This window comes from Marmota flaviventris, chromosome 11, assembly GCF_047511675.1.
Source record: "Marmota flaviventris isolate mMarFla1 chromosome 11, mMarFla1.hap1, whole genome shotgun sequence".
Classification (NCBI taxonomy): domain Eukaryota; kingdom Metazoa; phylum Chordata; class Mammalia; order Rodentia; family Sciuridae; genus Marmota; species Marmota flaviventris.
The window spans coordinates 42,769,046-42,776,116 of record NC_092508.1 but is presented as its reverse complement, the minus strand read 5'-3'; the positions used below and the strand labels follow the sequence as shown (position 1 = coordinate 42,776,116).

At 38.5% G+C, this 7,071-nt stretch overlaps 1 pseudogene; it reads left to right on the top strand.

The window, feature by feature from the left end:
- The first annotated feature begins 6,041 nt into the window (after window positions 1–6,041).
- Window positions 6,042–6,682, top strand: LOC114083733 (large ribosomal subunit protein uL16-like; annotated as a pseudogene).
- Window positions 6,683–7,071: the final 389 nt, after the last annotated feature.

Here is a 7,071-nt window from a genome sequence, read left to right as displayed (position 1 = left end):
TCATTGGAGAAATGAGACATCCCTGATGCTTCCAAGGGAAGCCACTTCATCAAGGAGACCCTACCTAGAAGATAGCACTAAAAGAGCTAAGAAGCTGCTCTCAAGTTCCCCAAGAGTAACCCCTGTGGGAACTCAGCTGACTCTTAATACAGATAGGATCAAGGTCAATTTGACCAGCTTGGTCTTGAACACCTAGCAAAAACAGTTATAACCAAAATATGGCCATACCTGGGCATTTTAGAGGAAAACAAGTGTTCTTTTAAATAGAACTTAAGATGTACACTTGGGTTAGTCCCATATCCCTGATGCCCCCAAACTTCTAAGGTTTGTCCTTTGTGAGGCTCATATTTGCCCCTGCCTACCAAAATTAAACTGGCCTCTGTACCTAAATTTTCCTTATTCCTCAAACTGACATTTGACCCCACAATCAAAGCCTATCCATTTCAATAATAGCACACACCAGACATAGGAAAGCCCCCAAATTGTTCCCTTACTCACAGGGCTAGTAACATCCATTGGGATTAACACAGGAGCAGTGGGATTAGGAACCTTTATTCACTATAAAGTAGCACAGGTTATTGTACATATCCAACAGGTCATTGATTGGGTACTGACTTTACAAAATCAATTGGACTCCCTGGCATCTATCATCTTGCAAAACCAGTCAGGGAAGAATGCTATTTCTATGGAAACCAACCAGGAGTGGTAAGAGACAAGGTTAAATGGCTCCAGGACCACCTGGAATAGGGAAAATAGATCAATTTACTATTACTGTTAACAGGTTTATCATGCTGATTCTTGTAATATGCACAATTATGGGCATGGTAGTGGCACAGAGATTTATTGGGTCATATTCCACAGCCTGCTATTGTTCATCCAGTAACATGCTTTGATATTCCCCCTTCAATCTATCTTAATTCCACCACTTTTTTACCTGATCCTTTGTGAACTACTGGGTCTACCCAACAATTTTTGTTTAATTACCCAGGATTGTCCTCCCGACCCCCACTTTGCATTTCTCTTGGTAACACGTATTGTTACTAAACCAAGCCTCAAAGCTGGGTTCATCATGACTCTGAAGGATAGAATCAAGAGGCCAGGCTTACTTTTCTCACAGGCAGAAGGTCTCCTGCCTGGCAGGAAGTTAATGTTAACTATTCATTAAACAGACCCCTATGCTTTCACCATAATCACAAAGACCCTCCACATGAATTGTTAAGGTGGACTAAATGTGTTACACCATATCCACAAAATCTTTCTGTTGCAGGAAAACAGGTTATAGATTGGGGATCTCATGGGGGAGTGATGGACACTCAATCTAGAGATACGGGATGGACATTCTTTCTTGGGACTGATTTACCTTGTGTTCATAGAGATAACATTGGTTCTAATATGGTAAAGTACTGGTATGATGGGGAATTATCACCTCCCCACCTGAGAAAAGAATTTGGGCCAATTCAGGACTCAATATGGAAAATAGGTTTAATTCAGGAGTCTTTTCGAGTTTGGAATGGTGAGTCTCATTATGGGAAATCAAAAACTGTTATCCATCTTAATTCTTCCCTTCATAAAGAATTCTACCTCACAGCATGTATGTTTTATTATCTGGGCCCATTGAAATACAGATAATAAAATAATACCTATGTTTTATTATCTGGGCCCATTGAAATACAGTATAATGCCTCACAAAATATATATGAAGATATATATTAGGTTAAATGTGAAAACTGTATGTTGCAATACTGTATTAATTGAACCATATGGCAGAACCCAGAACAAACTGTTATGTTTCTCCAAAGACCAGTAGCTACCTGGCTCCCTATAAAATCAAAAGAAGTGTGGCAGGAAACACCTTCAGTAGTGTTCATGCAAGAGTTGCTAAGACTGGCTTGCTGGATTTAAGACCAAGGCTTAAATATTAAGGTTAAAATAAAAGAGCCAAGAAAGCCAATATTTAGCTTTTACCCTCTGAGTCAGCCTGAACCAGGGAATGAGAGAACTTCTCTAAGTTTAAAGCACGGGACCAAACAATTTATTGGGTTGTTAATAGCTGGTATTGTTGGTCTGGCTAGCATCATTGCCTCTGCCTCCATGACAGCTGTGGCCTTACACCAAGAGATCCACACAATGTATTAACTTCAGCAATTCCATCAGAATTATACTGAGACCCAACAAACTCAAGTACATACAAATCAGAACATCCTGAACAAGGCCTAGTGACTAAAAATTCTGCTGTATGACTAGGAGAACGAGTACAAGATTTATGATGGACTCAGAGACTTCAATGCCATTATAATATTACTCATTTTTGTATTATTAGAGTTCCATACAATGACACTGAGATTCAAATGGCAAAGTATACACAATCATCTAGTGGGACTTGATCCTTTTCCTAATGCTTATCTAAAGAAGTTAAAATTACAATCTCAGGTCCTGGCCATGGTTAATGCCAAACACCTGCTTTTAATAATGAAGAAATTTGGGGGAGTTTAGAAGGAATTTCTTCCTGTAACCCTTTTAAGTACTTTTCTATGAATATAGTTGGATTACTAGTCTTAACTATAGTGTTAATTGTATCCCATTTCTTGCTTTGCATAATTTGTTGAAAAGGATGGAAATGATTAAGCCATCAGGAAAATATCATTCCGAAGTTACTCATGCTTGCTCTGCTCCAAAGGAACCGAATCCCTGAAATCATGGGAAGAACACCCTAAATCTAATTGGGCCTTAATAAAAGATAATAGAGTCCTCAGCTATATTACATGCCAAAACCAATTTCCTAACACTAGGAAGTTAATCTTCACCTTTTATGCTAAAATTATTCTCTAATATTAGTAAGCTAATTAGCCTTCATTTTATATTACAATTTGTTTCCCTAACTTAACAAACCAGTTAATAGTCACGTGTTGTTATAATATTTTTCTTTTCCCTATTTCAGTTTTTTAATAAAGTGATCAGTTCAGCCACAATTGCCCTGAAGATCTCAAAGCATCTCTTCTCCCACCACTCACTGCCTGATCTTCTGGAGCAACATAAAAATAATTGACATCGCTCCCAATAGCTTCTGAACATCTCCCACACATCCCCCTCTGCATAACCCCCATATTCACTTCCAGGATTCTGAAAGGAAGACCCTCTCCCTACATCACCCTATCCCAGCAGGAAGCAGCTAGAGACCTCAACATTCAATTCCTTCCTTTCAGAGTCTGGAATATTAGATATGGAAAATGACAAACCCCCAAATAGTAAGGCCTGCGAAAATGGAATAAAAAAGAAAGTAGCACACTGATGGCATTGATCTCTTCCTGGTGACAGAACCATCCCTAGAAGGCAAGCCAAAGCATTGATCCTTCCCCACATAAACACTTTCCCAGTGACAGTACAGTGGGACACTGAAGGGAGAAAGATAAGCACTGAACACTGACCCCAGACCCTCCAAGTAAAAATATTGCTCAGTACAAACAAATTTTAAAATTCTCACAAACCTGTTTCCTGAGTGCCCAAATTGACTGCTGACCCTAGACCCCCCATCTCACCCAGTGAGACAGACCCCAAATTTTTAAGTGCCCTAGACTGATAAGCTCATTAATTAATTAAGTCACCTCTCAGTATACCTTATGTAAGTTCAGTCCCCTCCTCTGTCCAGTGGTTCATTTTCCATCAGGAGAGTGGGTCCATTCCTGTGGTAATAATCCCATTCCTGAATAAAAGGCTGAGATATTCCTGAAGTTTATGTCTGGCCTGGTACTTTTGTGCTAATAATGCCATTTTTTTAAAAAATATTTTTTAGTTGTAGATGGACACAATACCTTTATTTAATTAATTAATTTATTTTTATGTTGTGCTGAGAATCGAACCCAGTGCCAGGCGAGCACTCTACCGCTGAACCACAACCCCAGCCCCCCATTTTTTTTTTTATTGAAAAAAATATGAAAGTTTGAAAAAACACTCTAGGTATCAAAATGAAGAAACTTATAGTTGAGTTTAGGTTGGAAAAACCCAATAGTTTGAAAGCATACTCTCAGTGAAAATATGAGGATATAAGCACTTCACTTGTAGATGGAGTGAATGAAAAACTAACACCTATGTGGGCTGATTTTATATTGAATTTGCCCTGTGATCTAACAATCCTGCCTTTGGACAAGTCTTTCTGTTTCAGGCACTTTACAAGTGGTGGAGAGAAAACCTCTTCCTGTCTGCCTCTCTGTGGATAGCCTTCCTCTTCCCTACTAATACTGGACTTGTCCATGTGACCTTCTTTGATCAAAAGGACAATAGCAAACTTGATGTTCACAAAAGATTGAAAAGTGCTTGTGCTTCAGGGCTTCCTCTCCATGTGCTTGAACCTGAGATTGCCATGAGGACACAAGGGGTACTAGCTAACCTACTGAAGGATGAGAGGCACTTGAGAATCCTTGATTGACAGCCTGCCAAACACCAGACATGTGAGTGAGCCTATCTTGGGCTATCCAGATCCAGCTGAATTGCCAGCTGACTTCAGTCACATGAGGAGAATAACAGAAGGACAAAACCGAGTCCTGCCAAAACTGCTGACCTACAGAATCTTGAGCTAATAACTACCACTTTATGTCACTAAGGTTTGAGGTAGTGTGCTATACATAGTAAAAGCTAACTGTCAAAATACTAAAGATACAATGGTAAAAATAGGACAAGGCATGTTCATTGAAGCACTGCCTTTAATAGCTAAAGATGGGAAACAGTTCAGATGTCTAGCAATTCAACAATGGTTGAATAAACCACAGCACATTCCCCCAGTAGAACACTAAACAGGTGCAACACGGGTAGTAAGTATCTCTTCATGGTCTTTTGTTTGTTTGTTTTTTACAGACACAGATTTATTTGGGAAAGCAAATACACATCTCAAGGAAAAATGTTATCTATCTTAGGGAAGAGACATTTTTTGGAGGATAAAGTAAGTAATACACATTCGAAGGAGGATGCAGTCCATCTCCAGAGGGAGAGATAGCAATTTTCTCTTCATACTTTAATGAAACACTCTTTAGAATATATTGTTAATTGAAAAAAATAGGTGCAGAATTGCACATTATGCTGCTTTTTATTTAATAATGGGAGAATTTTAATATGCATTTTGCTTTTAATTTAAAAATGAAAGAATTAACCAGAAAATAATACTGATTTCTTATGGGAAAAAGGAAGGGACACAGAAGCTAGATATGACTTTAGAACTATGCAAATATTTTGTACACACACAGTCAGTCAACTTTTCATCACCAGGACCAAAATACTGTCAGAGGTTTAGTCCATGGTCAGCCAAGTTTATTGCTTTGGGCCCAAGGGAAGACAGATCATGGCGGAGGGGCACTGCTCCATTCATGGCAGTAAAAGAAAATACATCATAAATAATATTTCCAGGAATCAGAAAGAGATAAAGGAGGAAATGGGCCACAAGGAAGATGAACCCTTCCAGGGCATGTTCCCAGTTATCCACCTTTTCTAGCCCCCTGCCTATAGTCACCACCCAGTTAGCTTACTCATACTAGGATGGATTGATTAGTTACAGCTCTCTTAATCCAATCCTTTCTGAAAATTCCTGCATTAATACAGGAATTCTGGAAGGACATCTCATATCCAAACCATAACACATAAGATAAAAAACAGTCATATATACCCAAAGTAAAAGCAAAATAAAATGAGAAAATGAATGAAACTAGTTATGTTGGTGTCTTAACCATACAGAGAAGTATTTCAAGTATTTTAAAAACATAGCCATTTGTCTGTGCATCCTTATTGGGGAAAATTTTGGGTAAAAATAAGAAGAAATAGTAATGTTTGTTAATAATTATTATTATGAATCTATTATATATATCTTTTTTGTGTTAAATACAACACATTTTTGTTAATATATTAGAAATCAAGAAAAGATACAAATTCAAAATGCTAAATGAAGTTAATCAAGTAGAATTATAAGCTTGGGAAATATTATTATAACATATTTTCTTTTACAAAGCACATTTTTGCTCTTTGACATTCAATGTGCCACCAAAGATCCTGGTGTTTTCATGGGCCACCACCCCACCTGGTGTTACCAGTATTGTAAGAACAAGCCCTAAGAAAAGTCTATTTCTGCTGAGGTGTCCCTGATGCCAAGATCCACATCTTTGACCTTGGGCAGAAGAAGGCAAAAGTACATAAGTTTCCACTATGTGGTCACATGGTGGGTGTCTGATGAATATGAGCATCTGTCCTCTGAAGCTTTGGAAGCTGCCCATATTTGTGCCAACAAGTTTATGGAAAAAACATTGTTGCAAAGATGGCTTTCATCTTCAAGTGTGGTTCCACCCTTTCCATGTCATCATCATCAGTAAGATGCTGTCCTATGCTGGGGCAAACAGGCTCCAGACAGGGTATGATGGGCTGCCTTTGGGAAACTCCAATGCACAGTGGCCAGGATTGATATTGGCCAGATCATCATGTTCATCCACACCAAGCTGTGGAACAAGGAACAGGTGATTGAGGTTCTATGGGCTGGCCAAGTTCAAGTTCCCTGACTGCCAGAAGATCCACATCTCAAAGAAATGGGACTTTACCAAATTTAATGCTGATAAATTTCAAGTCCTGGTGTCTGTGGAAGAAGCTCATTCCTGATGGTTGTGGGGCCAAATCACTCATGAGAGCTTCCTCTGTGTTGTCCCCTTCTTGATCACACTCACCAATAAATCCGTATTTTATTCCTAAAACAAAACAAAACACATTTTCTAGACCTGTTCTGTGAAGAGAGTAATGAGCCCCTAGGACCCAGATTATAGTTTCTAAATGCCATTTTCCAATAAAAGGAATAAGGATTCCTTGGAGAAATGGCAAGAACTGTACAAAATGAGTTGGAAACATGTTGTTGGACCTGAAAGAAGGGAAACTATTCAAGAGTACTGGGGTCATTTCAAAAATACTCAGGAGCCAATTTGAAGAGATTCTTTCTTGCCAAAGGTAGACAATGTTGTCTAACAAGATAATAATTGCAATAAATTGAAACTTGTGCTCAAATTCATGAACTAATAAATCATACCCAAACATACGCACATATACAAACTT